This window comes from Heterodontus francisci, chromosome 28 (genome assembly GCF_036365525.1).
Source record: "Heterodontus francisci isolate sHetFra1 chromosome 28, sHetFra1.hap1, whole genome shotgun sequence".
NCBI classification, from domain to species: Eukaryota; Metazoa; Chordata; class Chondrichthyes; order Heterodontiformes; family Heterodontidae; genus Heterodontus; species Heterodontus francisci.
Genome location: NC_090398.1, coordinates 31,778,298 through 31,794,671, shown reverse-complemented (window position 1 = coordinate 31,794,671; position 16,374 = coordinate 31,778,298). Strand labels below are relative to the sequence as shown.

The 16,374-nt window shown below is 42.1% G+C and overlaps 1 long non-coding RNA gene across 1 annotated transcript; it reads right to left on the bottom strand.

The window, feature by feature from the left end:
- Positions 1–6,183: 6,183 nt before the first annotated feature.
- LOC137345314 (uncharacterized) lies at positions 6,184–13,452 on the bottom strand. Its single transcript, XR_010968568.1, has 4 exons — positions 13,399–13,452; positions 8,660–8,760; positions 7,202–7,322; positions 6,184–6,327 (listed from the first exon to the last, which is right to left on the bottom strand). It is a non-coding gene; the product is annotated as an uncharacterized lncRNA (long non-coding RNA).
- Positions 13,453–16,374: the final 2,922 nt, after the last annotated feature.

Below are 16,374 nucleotides of genomic sequence, written 5' to 3'. Positions count from 1 at the left end.
ATATGCTCAGGAGCTGAGTGGTCCTTGTGGAACCCAAACTGAGTGTCATTGAGCTGGTTATTGCTGAGAAAGTGCTGCTTGTTAGCACTGTCAACAACACCTTCCATTACTTTGTTGATAATTGAGAGTAAACTGATGAGGCAGTATTTTTACGGATTGGATTTGTCCTGTTCTTTTGTATTCACGACATACCTGGGCAATTTTCCACACTGCCGGGTAGATGCCAGTCTTGTAGTTGTACTGGAGCAAATTGGCTGGAGGCACGGCTAGTTCCAGAGCACAAGTCTTCAGTACTATTACTGGAATATTGTCAGAGCCAATAGCGTTTGCAGTATCGAATGCCTTCAGGTGTTTCCTGACATCAGGTGGAGTGAATCAAATTGGCTGAAGACTGGCAGCTGTGATGCTGGGGACATCAGGAGAAGGCCGAGATGAATCAGCCAATGGCAGTTCTGCCTGAAGATGGTTGCAAATGTTTCAGCCTTGTCTTTTGCACTGATGTGCTGGGCTCCCCTGGCATTGAGGATGGGATATTTGTGGAGCCCCCTCCTGTTTGTTGTTTAATTGTTCACCACCATTCATGACAGACAGGACTGTGGAGCCTGCTTAGCTTAGCTCTGCCTATTGTATGCTGCTTCCGTTGTTTCGTATGCATGTAGTTCTGTGTTGTAGCTTCACCAGGTGGCCACCTCATTTTTAGGTATGGCTGGTGCTGCTCTTGGAATACTCTGCTGCACTCTTCATTAAACCAGGGTGGGGGAGTCCAGAACCAGTGGTCATAGTCTAAGGATACAGGGAAAATCTTTCAGGACTGAGATGAGGAGAAATCTCTTCACCCAGAGAGTGGTGAGCCTATGGAATTCACGATCACAGAAAGCAGCTGAAGTCAAAACATTGTATGTTTTCAAGAAAGAGTTAGATACAGCTCTTGCGTCGAAAGGGATCAAAGGGTATGGGGCAAAAGCGGGAACAGGTTACTGAGTTGGATGATCAGCCATGATCATCATGAATGGCGGAGCAGGCTCGAAAGGCTGAATGGCCTACTCCTGCTCCTATTTTCTATGTTTCTATGTTTCATGCTCCACATTATTACTGCAAATATGGTTTGACCATTCTGTATGAAATTTAGAATTCTCCATGATTACTGTATTAGCCCATTTATTTTCCCATGCTCTCAGTCATAGGAACTCCTGGCAATTTATTCAAACAATTATCTGTTGAATCAGAACTTGTTGAAACTAAAACCTGCTGCTTGTGCGATTTCGAAGCATTTTTATCTGAATGTCTCCATTACATAAAGTTAATGTTTGATGTGGTTCAGTCAGATCTACTGATGGATGGTTGAACCAGTTGTGCACCAGATACATTTGAATCCCAAAGATGGAGGTCGGACCAGAAGGAATTTACCGGGATCCGGGTCATCACTGGGGGAGGGGTAGATCGACAGCAATAGAAATATTATGTCAAATGCCGAGCCAATAGTTGGTAACTTAAAATTATAATAGTAAATTACTGAGGGGAGAGTTTGGTGCAGTGACAGACACAAGCAGAAGTGGTGTTGGAAGTGGGTTGTGAAGGATATGTGTATTTGATTGAAGATGACTTTGTTTGTTGTTGAGACAATTGTAGACAGGCCAGTGAGATGACCAGATATAGTGGGAACAAAAGGAACAGCAGGAGGTCATTTAGTCTATTGCGCCTGTTCTGAAATTCAATGAAGTCATAAAGTCATATACAGCACAGAAGGAAGGTATTCGGCCCATCAAGTCCATGCTGGTTCTCGCAGAGCAATCCAGTCAGTCCAACTTCCTGGCTCGATATCTGTAACCCTGGAAGTCTATCTAATTTCATTTTGAAATTATCTGCTTCCACCACCTTTGTGGGCAGCAGGTTCCAGGTCATTGTGTAAAAATGTTCTTCCTCACATTCCCTCAGCATCTCTTGCCCCAAACCTTTAATTTGTATCCCCTAGGTCTTGTACCATCAATTAATGGGAACAGCTTTTCCTTGTTTAACTTATCTAAGCCTGTCATAATCTTGTCTATCGCTATCAAATCTCCCCTCAAGCTCCAAGGAGACCAGCCACAACTTTCCCAACCTAACCTTGTGACTAAAATCCCTGGAACCATTCTGGTAAATGGCTGATTTACAACCTAGCTCCATGTGCCCACCTTTGCCCCAGATTCCTTTAATATCTTTGGAAAACAAAAACCTCTCAGACTCAGTTTTAAAATTAACAACGGATTTATCATCAATTGCTGTTTGTGTGAGAAAGTTCCAAACTTCTACCATCCTTTATGTGTTGAAGTGTTCCTTAATTTTAGTCCTGAACTGCCTGGCTCTAAATTTTAGACTATACTGCCGAATCTGAGAATCCCAACCAGCAGAGTTTCTATTTATCCTATCAATTCCCCTTTATCTCTTGAAATCTTCAATCAAATCACCCCTTAACCTGCAAAATTCCAGGAAATGCAAGACAGTTTGTGTAATCTATCCTTGTAATTTAAACTTGGACCCAAGGTATAATTCTGGTAAATCTACCCTCCGCTCCCTCAAGACAAATATATCCTTCCTCAGGTGTGGTGTCCAGAACTGCTCACAATTCTCCAGGTATGGTCTAATCAGGGCGTTGCATAGCTGAAGCATGACTTCAATCTCAATGTATTCTAGTCGTCACAATATAAAAGGTTAGCATTTGATTAGCTCTTTTCATTATTTTCTGTAGCTGTTCATGTCATTTTAACAATTGTTGCACATAGATCCCCAAGTCTCTTTGAGCCTCAACTGTTTCTAACTATCACTCATTTAGAGTTTACATGTTCTATCCTCTTTAGGTCTAAAGTTGGTGACACCAAACAGTTCTTTACATTGAAATCCACTTTCCAGAGATTGTCCATTTACTTACTATATTCACAACTGTTGGTAATTTGATATTACTAGCTACGTTGCTTATTATGCCACCTATCTTTGTGTCATCACAACTTTGGCTGTCGATGAAATTTGAAGTAACAGTCAATTAACCATTTAATCCCTTCCCAAATGATACAAAGTGATAACCTGATTGGTGACAGTGGTTATATTTTATTCAGGATAAATTAGACTTGCCACAGGCTAATAGCTGAGCAGCAGTATCAAAGCACCATCACCATTATTGCCCTGTGCAGAAGCACAATGAGGCAGCGTTAATAAGTAATCTCATAGTAAAAGATCTGCTGGGGAAAGAGTGATCACAATACAATTGAATTCCATTTTAAATTTGAGTGACATTCGCCAGTCTCAAAAAAGAATCTTAAACTTAGACAAAGCCAATTACACAGGTATGATGGGAGAGCTGACTCAGGTTGATTGGATAAACGGAGTAATCACAATGGCGGTAAAAAAAACAGTGGAAACATTTAAAGAAACATTTCAAACTGTTCAAAAAAAAATACGTTCCATTGAAGAACAAAAACTCAGCTCGTAAGCTCTATCCATGCTTTACTATAGAAGTTAAGAATAAAATTATATTCACGGAGTGATGCTTGAAAACACAGAGCGTGAGCAGAGTGGCAGGGAATGAATCACTGAAGCAGCAATGCGGGAGTGAGCAGCCGAAGGGCGGCGGGGGAAGGGGCAAGGCCTGGAGTGAACAGCTGAGGGAAGGCAGCAGCGAGGTGGGGGTGGCGGGGCGGGGTGGTGGTGGTGGTGCGTGCAGATGGGTGTGGGAGGTAACGTTGAAGAGAAGCGTGATGGCAGGAAGGAGTGGGGTAATGTTGGGGGTGAGATGGAAGCGGCAATTGCAGCCATTGAGGACGTTTGGCTTTAATTTTTTTTTTGTGACAAATTGATCAGCGCCATTTGTCTGACTGGAAGCTGCCTGAGACATGGTAGTGACGAGGCTGCATTTGCGCATCCGCCAGTACCGCGCCACCTAGTGGTTGCGTTTTCAGCAAATGCAGCCATTATTAAATGGAGCCCATTCACATTTAAAGTAAGTCTTGTGCTGGGTGTATGGCTTTTAATAAGTTTCTGGAATATAGGAGTGAGATTACATTTGTTTATTGAGCACTCAGTACATGCAATAGTATGTAAACATAGAGGTGAAATGTATAAATTACAGCCACACTAGATGACGGATGCTTGGGGATTAAATATTGCGACCATTCTGAATTCAGTGCCTTTGGCTTTTAAAAAATTCAAATGCTCATTACAAACTAATCGTTTTGATGTGTTTCTCTCAGTCCACCATGTGGAATTCCAGACCATTCTGTGTTACATTATTATATCAAAGTTAAAATTCAGCTTCATTTAAGGAGAATTTAATTTACTTATTCTTTATGAGTTATGATAATCTTCCTTACTGAACGAGCTGTTTTTACATTGGTCTAACCAATATTATAACGCTAGTTCTCTATCTCACCGGTACTTTCAATTTTGGTCGATATCATTGCAACTCTATGAAGTGAAAGGTGAAATTATCAATCTAACTTTGTCTCTTTATCATTGATGTCAATTCAAATGATGAAGTATGACATATGTTTCCTTTGCAGAACTAGGACCTTCGCACAAGATTTCCATTGATTGACGTTCTCTGAAATTTATGAATCGGAATACAACAGCAAGTTTTCAATTATGCTTCTCACTTCCTGAAACTGACCACTGTAGGTTCAGTCCTGGTCTAAGAATCCAATGGTACTTCAGGGTAACGTACTTCCCTGTTTAATAGGCAAAGACTAAATATTGATAATTCTAAAATATAAAGAAAAGAACACAGCATAATATTGTCAGACTTCAGCACAGTATGATTAACCATCAGCTCAAAGTGTCCCAATCACTTGGCTTTAGAATATTTAAGGACATCTCTAAACAACATTTCATCAACATCATATGACAATCTCGAAGTATTCAATTGCACAGATCCCTACCCAGGTCTTTACATATTAAACTGCCCAGAGCCACAGTACAGATTTCTTGTCATGGTGTTGTCAGCGTGACAGGCCATGTTTTGGGCCCGTTCTTCGGAGCATCCTCATCATGCATGTCTCAGATTGGTTGTTTCAGGTGCACTACTGCACACAGCGATTCCCAAGATCATCCAGCATGAGACATCCGATACACATCCTTCCTCTCCTTTCTGGTTATCTTTCTTAGATCCAGGGGTCTGAACTTGTTTGATTACAATCTCTGCTGGATGAACTTGATGTTTCCAGTAGAGGGCAAGCTTTCAAATATATTCTTCTCTGCTCAGCAAAAGCAAGAACACAACCATCTGCCAGAGAAAACTAACAATTAAATACCTTAACTGCACTTTACTGACTTTTCTGCATTGCATTTCATCTGCCACGTGTCTCTCCATTCAACCAGACTGCCTTTGTCCTCTTCAAATCTCTCTCTGCCCTCCTCACAGTTCACAGTACGTCGAAGTTTCATGTCCTCAACAAGCTCTGAAATGTTGATTTGCACACCCAAGTCTAAGTTATTTACATATATCAAGAATAGCAGTGACCCTAGCATTGACCCCTGGGGACCCCCCACTCTATACCTCTCTCCAGCCCGAAAAGCAACCACCACCGGTATATTGTTTGCTGCCACGGAGCCAACTTTATATCCATGCTGCCACTGTTCCATGGGCTGTCACTTTTCTCACAAACCTGTTTTGTGGTACTTTGTCAGAAGCATTTTGAAATTTCATGTACACCACATCTACCTCATTACCCTCATTACTCTCGGTCACGAGATCAATATATTTATCCACTCTAGTCAAAATCGATTTGCCGTTAACAAATCCTTGCTGCCTTTACTTAATTAATTTACAGTTGTCCAAGTGGCTGTTAACTTTCTTCCGGTTTATCTTTTCTAAAAGCATTCCCATCACCGAGATGAACTGACTGGCCTGTATTTGCTGGGCTTATCATTGCACCATTCTTTGAACAAGTATGTATAATTTACAATTCTCCAGTCTTCCAGCACCAGCCCTGTATCAGGAGACAGTGGCCCATTCTACTGGTCCAGGTTACAATGGTGGTGAATCTGATGGGGAGACCAGAGTCAGCAATATTCTTACCAAAACTTAGAACCATTTCCCATAGCCACGACTGTAATACATTGTTTATTCACTAAAGGGAACATTTTCATTCAATTAAACAGATGTATCTCATTCCAGTGCCTGCGGTCTGAGGATGGTAATTGAAGATCAATCCTGAATATTATCTTTGAAGACTGAGAGGAATATTCGCTGCTTTAGCAGGAAACGATTCTGTTCATCCGGGGAAAGCAGAAGACATCAAACACACGGCAGAAAATGTAAGCAATGTTTTCTCATACTTGCTCATTTTCATAACAACAATCCTATTCCGTAAAACATAAAGAATGTCATTCTAAAACTGAACACGGGGTCGAACTAAACTCTAGTTAGGACAGGACGTTTTGCTTGGATTCTTTTTTTCATTTTGAAAACAATCTCACAGCCAGTGTCCACGGAGATTTCATCACCTTCTTCAGCTCTTCCCTGAATTTAGTTTGAGTAGCGGCATAAATACACGTATTTGTGCAGGAACTCAAATACTGAAGCATAACTCCGGTTTGAGTGGCGATGTATGCAGGAGATGTATAATCGGGTCGGTAATGCACGGCTATGCTGCTCGTTGCATGGCTCACGGCAGACGGTAGATTTAACAATATAAAACTGGCCGATACAGTGAACAGTAAAATAATGGATTTCTTTCTATTCTCCATCTCTTGATCTCTCGGACTTTCACTGCTGTGAGTTCGGAGTCCCCTGCGCGCTCTACTGGTTATTAAAATACGTCTGACTGTCAAAACGTTTAACAGTAATATCAGAGCAAAGGGAAGCCATGTATAAATGATATTCTGTAAGAGGAGGTACGCTGCACCTGCAGGCGATGAAATAAAAGCCACACTGGGGCGGATAAACCAGTGAATATTGTTAATTATTTGCTTATGTTCGTACACAAACCAAAAGGGGATGGTCTGTGAATATATCAGGATGGAAAGGGTTGTTAATACTGCCGCTGCAGTTCTCACGGTGCAATACTTTCTTTTTAACTGCTGACAGCATATAGCTACAAGTCGATCAAATGTGAAGGAGACTGTAAACCACATCGACATACCGTGGTTGGTACAAAGCATGTAGATCATGAACTTACAGACGGCAGTGTAGGAGAGGAATGAATGTGGAAAGCGTTTACTCAAAATATTATACCCGATTATATTAAAGAGCATGACCAGTAGATCTGCTGTTGCCATGGCCACCATGTAGACAGAAATACACTTGGAGAGGCCGCAATTTCCTCTGGAGAGAATGACAATTGTCAATAGGTTTGCTGCAAGAAAGAGGGAGAAGATTTAAGTTACGGAGACAGGCAGACACTTTCAAGAGCATGTTGTGAGCAAAATGACATATGTGTGTTTGTACTTAGACTGAATCTTATTTATAATATTGACAAGCATTGACAGCTTTTCTTTCAAACCAATAAATGATTATAATCTCACTACCCTTCCAGCATACTTCATTCAGACCATATCAAGGCCACAGGACGAGGTTTGCCCAGAGGCCGTAGCATGAATGGCAACGGAAAGCAACCCCCATCACCACCCAGTCACAGAGGGTGTATTGGCTTTGGGCGGGAGTGTAAACCAGAATTATCAGATCAGTGTCCATCATTCTTCTCTGCCAGTATAATTTCCACAGCAAATTGAGCTCCATTACTATAATCTGCGGCCCAGGTCAAGCCAGAGTACCTCACAGAGACAGACAGTACTGTTATAAATAATAGTCCATTCGAGGGAAACTTTAGATGGCTTTATAAATTGTTAATATTTAGCTGTCAATAAATTGATGGATTTCCATACATAAATTCAAACACATATTTTATTCCTGTGTTCAACAGTAAAGTCATCTTGCAATGAGGCTTGGGCCGTTTGATTCTGCAGCCCAGTTTGATATGATACCAGTGCGGTCCCATGCGGCGATAGATGGAGTTTTAAATTAGCTTCTTCAGTTTATTTGGAGATAGGAATCTCGCTAACAGCATCAGATGTCTGCAGTATTCAGTACAATTTCCAAACCATTATTGCAAGGACATGAATTCAAAAAGAACTTTTAGCTGAGACAAAACATTCAATTTAGTTCAATCTTCGGCACGTTTTCCATTTCAAATGGCTCGAAGGAGCTGCTCGGGAACGGAGCGGGAGCTGGTGGAAGAAGAAAGGTTATTTCAGCCGAGGGAAGGGGAGTGGCTCCCTGAGCTGCAATCGTTAGAAAAAAAATATTTCCCAATCTCTCTTAGTTGGACTTGCCTGTAGTCCGAAGAACTGTCAACTGAAGAAGAGAAGGAATAACGCTACAAAAAAAATAATTACATTGGACTCCAAGGAACACATTCGTCTGTGAGCTGTTGGCGAGAAACGGTAACAACATTGCCCTCCCGCAGTATAACGAGAAAATTAAACGCCTTATATTCACGAAACGCCAACTGGAACAGTGCCTCACCCGTTGTTCAATCTGGTGAAATTCCCACTGACATTCCGGCTCTGCAGTAAAGACATTCTCGTGATCCGTTAAATAACCATTAACAGTGAGATAATCAACAGCTATTGGACAACAGGACTTACCTGGGGCACCAAAGGTAGCAATAAGAGGGTAGTAAACGTCCTTTACCTGTAGAATTATTGGCCGCTGCATTTTGTCGAAGAAGGTGCGAATTCTGTCCAGCTTCGTAATTCTGACAGCACTATATCCGAAATCCATCAATGCTCCCCCTTTATAGAACAATCCGTGCCCAAGTGAGAAAATGAGGTGACACAATAATTAGCATTTGTTACAGTCACTTCACAAACTGGAAAGCCATGGGGAAATTGTGCCGCTCAGTCCTTGCAACTACTGCCATTAAATTATATCAACAGCAAGTAGTTCTCGAGGGAATGTGTGCTGCGCATGCCCTCTGAACGCTCAACGAAACATTGCACCTGGAAACTATTTTGTGTTCTCGAAGCCTTATATCAGTTCTGTTAAGTCTTCACTGATTCATTGTAGAATTTAGATTTATGCTACACTTGGATGATTAGTAGCGATGACTGGACTCTATCATCACTGATGATGACTTCTCAATAACATTGTGGATTGTGGTTCACTTCTAACATTATTAGTAATGATCATATTCTAACCTTCATGATGGTAATGCTAGTGTGACATTACTGTTGCTAATCTACTCAGACATTATCAGTAACGAATTTAATCTAACATTACTGATAGTGACCACACACCAACAGTACTGGTGATGCCCTACTTCAGCATTACTAATACTGCCCCCAGTCAAACATAACTGAAGGTAACTATACACTGATATCAATGGTGATGACCACATCCTGTCATTAATGATGGTGATCCTGTACTAACATTACTGGCGATCACCCTACTTTAACATCATTGGTGGTGATCCTTTTACATCAATAGTAGTTACGTTGCCCGAACGTCAGTGATTGTGAATCTATTCTAATTGTATTGTTGTTGACCTTTACAAAACAGTAATATTAGCAGCCCTATTGTAACATTATTTGTGACGAGCCCACTCCATTATTGCTGGTGGTGATTCTACTCCCGATAGTGACCCTATTCTAACGTTGCAAGTGGTGATTTTACTGTAACATTACTGATGGTAACCTTACTCTAAAATTGCTGGTGGTCATCATACTCCAACATGGCTGTTGGTGACTCTATTATAACATTATAACTGGTGATCCCACTGTTACATGTCAGGTAGTACCCCTACTCCATATTATTGGCCATGAAGCTACTCCAGTTGGAGTATTCAGATGACTGGCCCACATTAACAACTTTATTATAAGTGAAAGGCGTTGAATCCCATGCCATTCAGCTTAGAGCTTTAAGGGTGTCCCCATTAGCAGAAGCTGCAAAAGAAGGCAGCTCGTCTCACTGCCGAGAAGCATCTCCATTCCAAGATCCAACTCGCAGACTTTTAACTGTAACTGCTTTCATACAGACTGGCGAGTTCCATAACCTCACCCACCATCCCTTTTGCAGCTCGGAAGGATTCTTATTGTGTTTACTTTCCTCACAATGATGAGGCGATGCCTTCATCCACTGTCATGGTTTTATTTTGTCTCCACCACGAGAGACACTTTAATCCCTCTGTATTCATTCTGCGTTCAAAGTTTAATTTTCTTGATTGATGCCAGAATGCAGTCGTAAGGACATTTTACAAAGGAGCACCATTTATATTGAACCTTCTGAGATCCATATAGCTATTGGATGGACCATCTTCATTCATCTCACAGGAACCAATAACTTTCAATATCACAGGGAGAATGGATCAAATTAAAAGTTTCAGAGGCCGCTCTCTCACACACTCGTACAATCCCCTCCTCTCTCTTCTATTGTCTCTCAGTCTCCTTCTGTCTATCTGTCTCTACTGATATCCCTCTCTCAGAATCATACAAGCACAGAAGGTGGCGATTCGGCCCATCGTCCCTGCACTGGGTCTGCGAACGAGCAATTCACTTTGTACCATTTTCCCGCCTTCTCCCTATAACTTTGCACATTCCTCCTTTTCATATAACAGTACAATTCCTTTCTGAATGTTTCAATTGAAGCTGTCACCTCCACATTCTCAGGCAGCGCATTCCAGACCTCAACCACTCGCTGATTGAAAAAGGGTTTCCTCATGTTGCTTCAGCTTCTCTTACCTATTACTTTAAATTACTTTTACATTCTCGATCGATTCATGAGTGGGAAGTTTTTTCATATCTAGTCTTTCCGACCCTTCATGATTTTGAATACCTCAATCAAATCACCTCTCAGCCTTCTCTTCTCCAAGGAAAACAGTCCTAACTTTTCCAATCTATCATCATAACTGAAATTCCTTATACCTGGAACCATTACCGTGAACCTTTCCTGTACTCTCGCCAATAACCTCATATCGTTCCTAAAGTGCAATGCCCAGAACTGGATGCAATACTCCAGCTGAGGCCGAAATAATGTCTTATATCAGTTCTTGTATTCTATGTCCCTAATTCTAAAGCCCAGGAAGCTGAATGTTTTTTTTTAACTGGTCTCTCATTCTGTCCTGCCACCTTCAATGAGTTATGCATATATACACCGAGGTCCCTCTGCTCCTGCACTCACTTATGAATTGTACCCTTTATTCTATATTGACTCTCCATGTTCTTCCTACCAAAATGAATCACTTCACATTTCACTGAATTAAGCATCATCTGCCACTTATAATCCCATTACACCAACTTGTCTATGTCCATTGAAGTTCTACACCATCCTCCCCACAGTTCACAATGCTTCCAAGTTTTGTATCATCTGCAAACTTTGAAATTGTGCCCTGTACACCTACTTCTAGATCAATGCGTGCAAATCTGGTCGCCACACTACCAGAAGGACGTGGAGGCTTTGGAGAGTGTACAGAGGAGGTTTACCAGGATGTTGCCTGGTCTGGAGGGCATTAGCTATGAGGAGAGATTGGAGAAACTCGGATTGTTTTCACTGGAACGACGGAGGTGGAGGGGCGACATGATAAAGGTTTACAAAGTTATGAGCGGCATGGACAGAGTGGATAGTCAGAAGCTTTTTCCCAGGGTGGAAGAGTCAGTTACTAGGGGACATAGGTTTAAGGTGCGAGGGGCAAAGTTTAGAGGGGATGTGCGAGGCAAGTTGTTTACACAGAGGTGGTGAGTGCCTGGAACTTGCTGCCAGGGGAGGTGGAGGAAGCAGATACGATAGCGATGTTTAAGAGACATCTTTTGACAAATATATGAAAAGGAAGAGAATAGAGGGATATGGGCCCTGGAAGTGCAGAAGTTGTTAGTTTCGGCAGTCATCAAGATCGGCGCAGGCTTGGAGGGCCGAATGGCCTGTTCCTGTGCTGTACTGTTCTTTGTTCTTTGTTCTATTAATATATATCAGGAAAAGCAAGGGTCCCAACACTGCTCCCTGGGGAACTCCAATACAAACCTTCCTCCAGCCCAAAAGACATCCATTCACTGCCACTCTTTGTTTCCTGTCACTCAGCCAATTCTGTATCCATTTTGCCACTATACATTTTATTCCATGAGCTATAACTTTGTTCACATGTCTGTTATGTGGCACTGTATCAAACGCCTTTTGACAGACCATGTACACCACATCAACTATATTGCCCTCATCAGCCCTCTGTGTTAGCTCCTCAAAAAAACTCAAGCAAGTTAGTTAAGCATGATTTCCCTTTAAGAGATCCAAGCTGGCTTTCCTTAACTAACTCGTATTTGTCCATATGACGATGGATTTTGTCCCAAATTATTGTTTCTAGAAGATTTCCCACCACCGAAGTTAAACTGACTGGCCTGTAGTTACTGGGATTATCTTTACCGACTTTTTTGAACAATGGTGTAACGCTTGTAATTCTCCAGTGCTCTGACACCACCCCAGAGTCTCAGGAAGACTGAAAAATTATGGCTCGTACCTCTGCGCTTGCCACCCTCACTTTCCTCAGTATACCTGGATGCATCTCATCTGGTTCTGGTGTCTCATCCACTTTAAGTACAGAGAGACTATCTAATACTTGCTCTTTATCAATTTTAAACCAATCTAGTGTCCGACGTAACTCCTCTTTCGACATTGCCTGGATTGCATCTTCTTCCTTGGTGAAGACACATGCAAAGTGTTCATTTAATATCTCAGCGATGCCCTCTGCCTCCATGTGTAAATCCCATTTCTGGGCCCTAATCGGGCCCGCTGCACCTTTTGCCATGCTTTTACTATTTATAGGCCTATAGCAAACTTTGGGATTTCCCTTAATGCTAGCTGCCAGTCTCTTTTTATGCTCTCTCTCTTTGCTTTTCTCATTTGCTTTCTCACTTCCCCTCTGGATCTTCTATTTTCAGGCTGATTTTCAATAGCATTTTCTACCTGACATCTGTCATAAGCACGCTTTTTCTTCTTTATCTTAATCTCTACCTCTTTTGACATACAGGGAGCTCTAGATTTGTTTGCCCTACCTTTCCCCTTCGAGGGAACATACCTTTACTGTGCCCGAACTATCTCTTCTTTGAACGTAACCCATTGTTTATCGATTGGTTTTCCTGTCAGCATTTGACTCCAATTTATTCACCCCAGCTCCATTCTTACCCCCGTGAAGTTGGCCTTCTCCCAGTTAATTATTCTTACACTGGATTGCTCTTTGTCCTTTTCCACAGTCAGTCGAAACCTTATGATACAATGACTGACAACATTCTGTTGGAGAAAATTTTCCTGAACATACTCTAGGAACTCTTGCCTTCACTGTCGTTTACACTACTCTGTTTATGCTTAATTTCACCATCTTTGTCATTCATAAAATGTTGTTCAAATTAACATTATACTTTCTCCTATTTATATGGACTAAACTCACTCACAGGGTCAGCTGCCAACTCCAGCTCCTGTCCATGGTAACTCCAGCTGATGAATTGCAACCAGGGGTTAAAGCCTGTCTGCAGGTGACATCACGAAAAGAACAGAAGCCAATCACACAGCAGCCAGCACAAGCCTCGCCCTCTCACTGTTTTGCAGGGTCACATGACCAGGCTGGTCCTGCTGCAATCGCACTGGACTGACGGGCAGGTTACAGAATCAACCCAATACAGTGAAGGCTGTGTCAGCTACCCCAGGTCCTGTCTAAACATGGCCCTTGTAAAGAATACAGCCTTCAATAATTAGCCTTATCAATCTTCTCTCACGACTTTAATGTGAAACCTCAATCTCCAATGTCTGCCCCACCACACGTCCACCTGTTGATTGATCGAACCAAAGAAATGGCAAGATGATTTTTTTTTGTTCAAAACAGGATGCAGCAAGGAGATGCTCTGCAAGTAATAGAGAAAAATGTTCCAAGGGCAGTGCTGCTGTATTTAGATTTAAATGAGCAAGATGGATGTTGATGTTCGTGATTGGATAAGTCTGACCTCTTTGACATCAGTCTTTTTTCTCTGCTCTGAAAATGTGCAGTCAGGAAATATATGACATCTGAAGGACGGACGGGGTCATCGAAAAGGAGCCAAAATAAAAATTGAAGAGGGAAACGGTGGAACATTACCTGTCCTTCATGTCATACACTCGCAGTACATCAGAAGCAATCACAGGAAATGCAGAATAGGTGCGAATAGGACACACAGGGATGAACCCCAGAGGTTGCGAATGGAGTCACAGATTTTTTGCTGCACTCTTCCAGGGTCAGTTCCTGTGAATGGGAATTTTCGTTGTTTTATGCCCTTCTCTGCCAGTGTGTGGGATGTACCAGATTACAAGCCAATACGTGTACATAAACTAAATGGTCAATCATCGTATCAGTCAGTCAGATAAAACAATTTAAATCAAGAAGGAAACTACTTACCCCAAACAGCAATCTCCACCACCTATTATTCATCCTTTGACGATGTGGCAAGACATTTAACAACTTCTGTTGAGATTTTTGCCTCGTATACTTTTTCCACTGAGCATTTATTTTATGAACCTGTAGAACAGAAAGGGAAAAAAACAGCGATGAGTCCGCCAATCCCAGGAGCATCCAGATATTTTGCTGATTCCAACATAAAACCCAGAGACCAGTAGGGAAACATCCAACACTATAAAAGTAGTAAGATTAAAGAAAAAGAATTCTGCCAGGCATGAGCTGCAATAATGCAGAAAAATAAATTTGCAATTAGCGGAATTTGCTCCACTCTATAATTTGGCGCCAGGATTCTCTTTGTTATGTGGTAGAGTATTTTTCTTTTACAGTTATCTGTCACCATTCTCTTGGTTGGACAGTTGTAAAGATCGTCTGAGGTTCCTGCAGGGGTGCGGATGGATTACTACCGACCTTTTTAGATCTCCTATACTTTGTTGCCAATCACTCACAATACCCCCAATCAGAGAGAGCGAGCCAAGAGAGCTGCTGATAACTTCCTCATGCAGCCTTTCAAAATATTCCTACCTGAAGAAACATCTACTCGGAGGCACTGTTAGCATCCCCACCCCTCTAATCACACTGCCGTTGTGATGTCAAGTCACAAACTCTACACCACACTTCCACAGGGCAATTTGGATATCCCACAGGTGGAGAGACAGCATCGTGAGTCTGCACTTCCTTTTCCTCTGCTTTGACATGGGAACAAAGCATTTGCCAGATGCATCGAAGAGGCTTATCAGGGCATTCGTCTCATTCAACGATTTCTCCTGTCCATGTAAGATGTAGCCTTAGGTATTTTATTAGTACCTGATATATGAACCCTCTCAGCCCATCAGGAAGTGTGATCAGTTTCTGTAAGCAGACCAATGTCACTCCCTCCTCCTCCTCTATTGACCCCAGGGTGTTGCCATTCTCCAACTGTCTAACTAACATTGAGATTTGGATGAGACAACATTTATTTGAGAGAAATGTTGACGAAACTGGCACCAGGCTCTCTGTTTCCCACAAACACCATCACAAAGACTGTCTTGACTCTATCAGTCTCCTTACTTAAAACCCAGGCTAAACACAGATGCGTGGATCCTTGGTGCTCTATTCGACCCCGATTTCAGTTTCTTCTCCTACAGCTCATCCACTACCAGCCACCATCAAAACATTACCTGTTCAACCTCTCTACTGCCTGAACCCGAATTCCATCCTTTATCACCTCGATGATTAATCTCCCCAAGCTCTCTCTACCAACATCTCACTTCCCCACTCCACAAACTATACCGATTCTCAATGTCGGAGGGCAAGGGTTGTCCTGGATAAAGTCCCACAAACCTGTTCACTGCCTTTGTGCCAACTTTCGCTGGCTCTCATTGCGCCAGTAAATTTGTTTGAAGATCCTTGCCTGCCTATTACAAATCCTTTGTGCCTGATTCCCTACCTATCTCCTTTTGCGTGTAAAGTTATAGTGCATGGGATTGGTGATAGTGTATTCTGATAGAAAGAAAGTTGGTTGGCAGACAGAAAACAAAGAGTAGGGATAAATGGGTATTTTTCTGAATGGCAGGCAGTGACTAGTGGGGTACCGCAGGGATCGGTGCTAGGACCCCAGCTATTCACAATGTACATGAATGATTTAGATGAGGGAACTAAATGTAATATCTCCAAATTTGCAGAAGACACAAAACTGGGTGGGAGGGTGAGTTGTGAGGAGGATGCAGAGAATCTTCAGGGTGATTTGGACAAGTTGAGTGAGTGGACTAATGCATGGCAGATGCAGTATAATGTGGATAACTGTGAGGTTATCCACTTTGGTAGCAAAAACAGGAAGGCTGAATGGCTATAAACTGAGAGAGGGTAATATGCAGCGAGACTTGGATGTTCTCGTACACCATTTGCTGAAGGTAAGCCTGCAGGTGCAACAGGCAGCAAAAAAGGCAAATGTTATGTTGGCCTT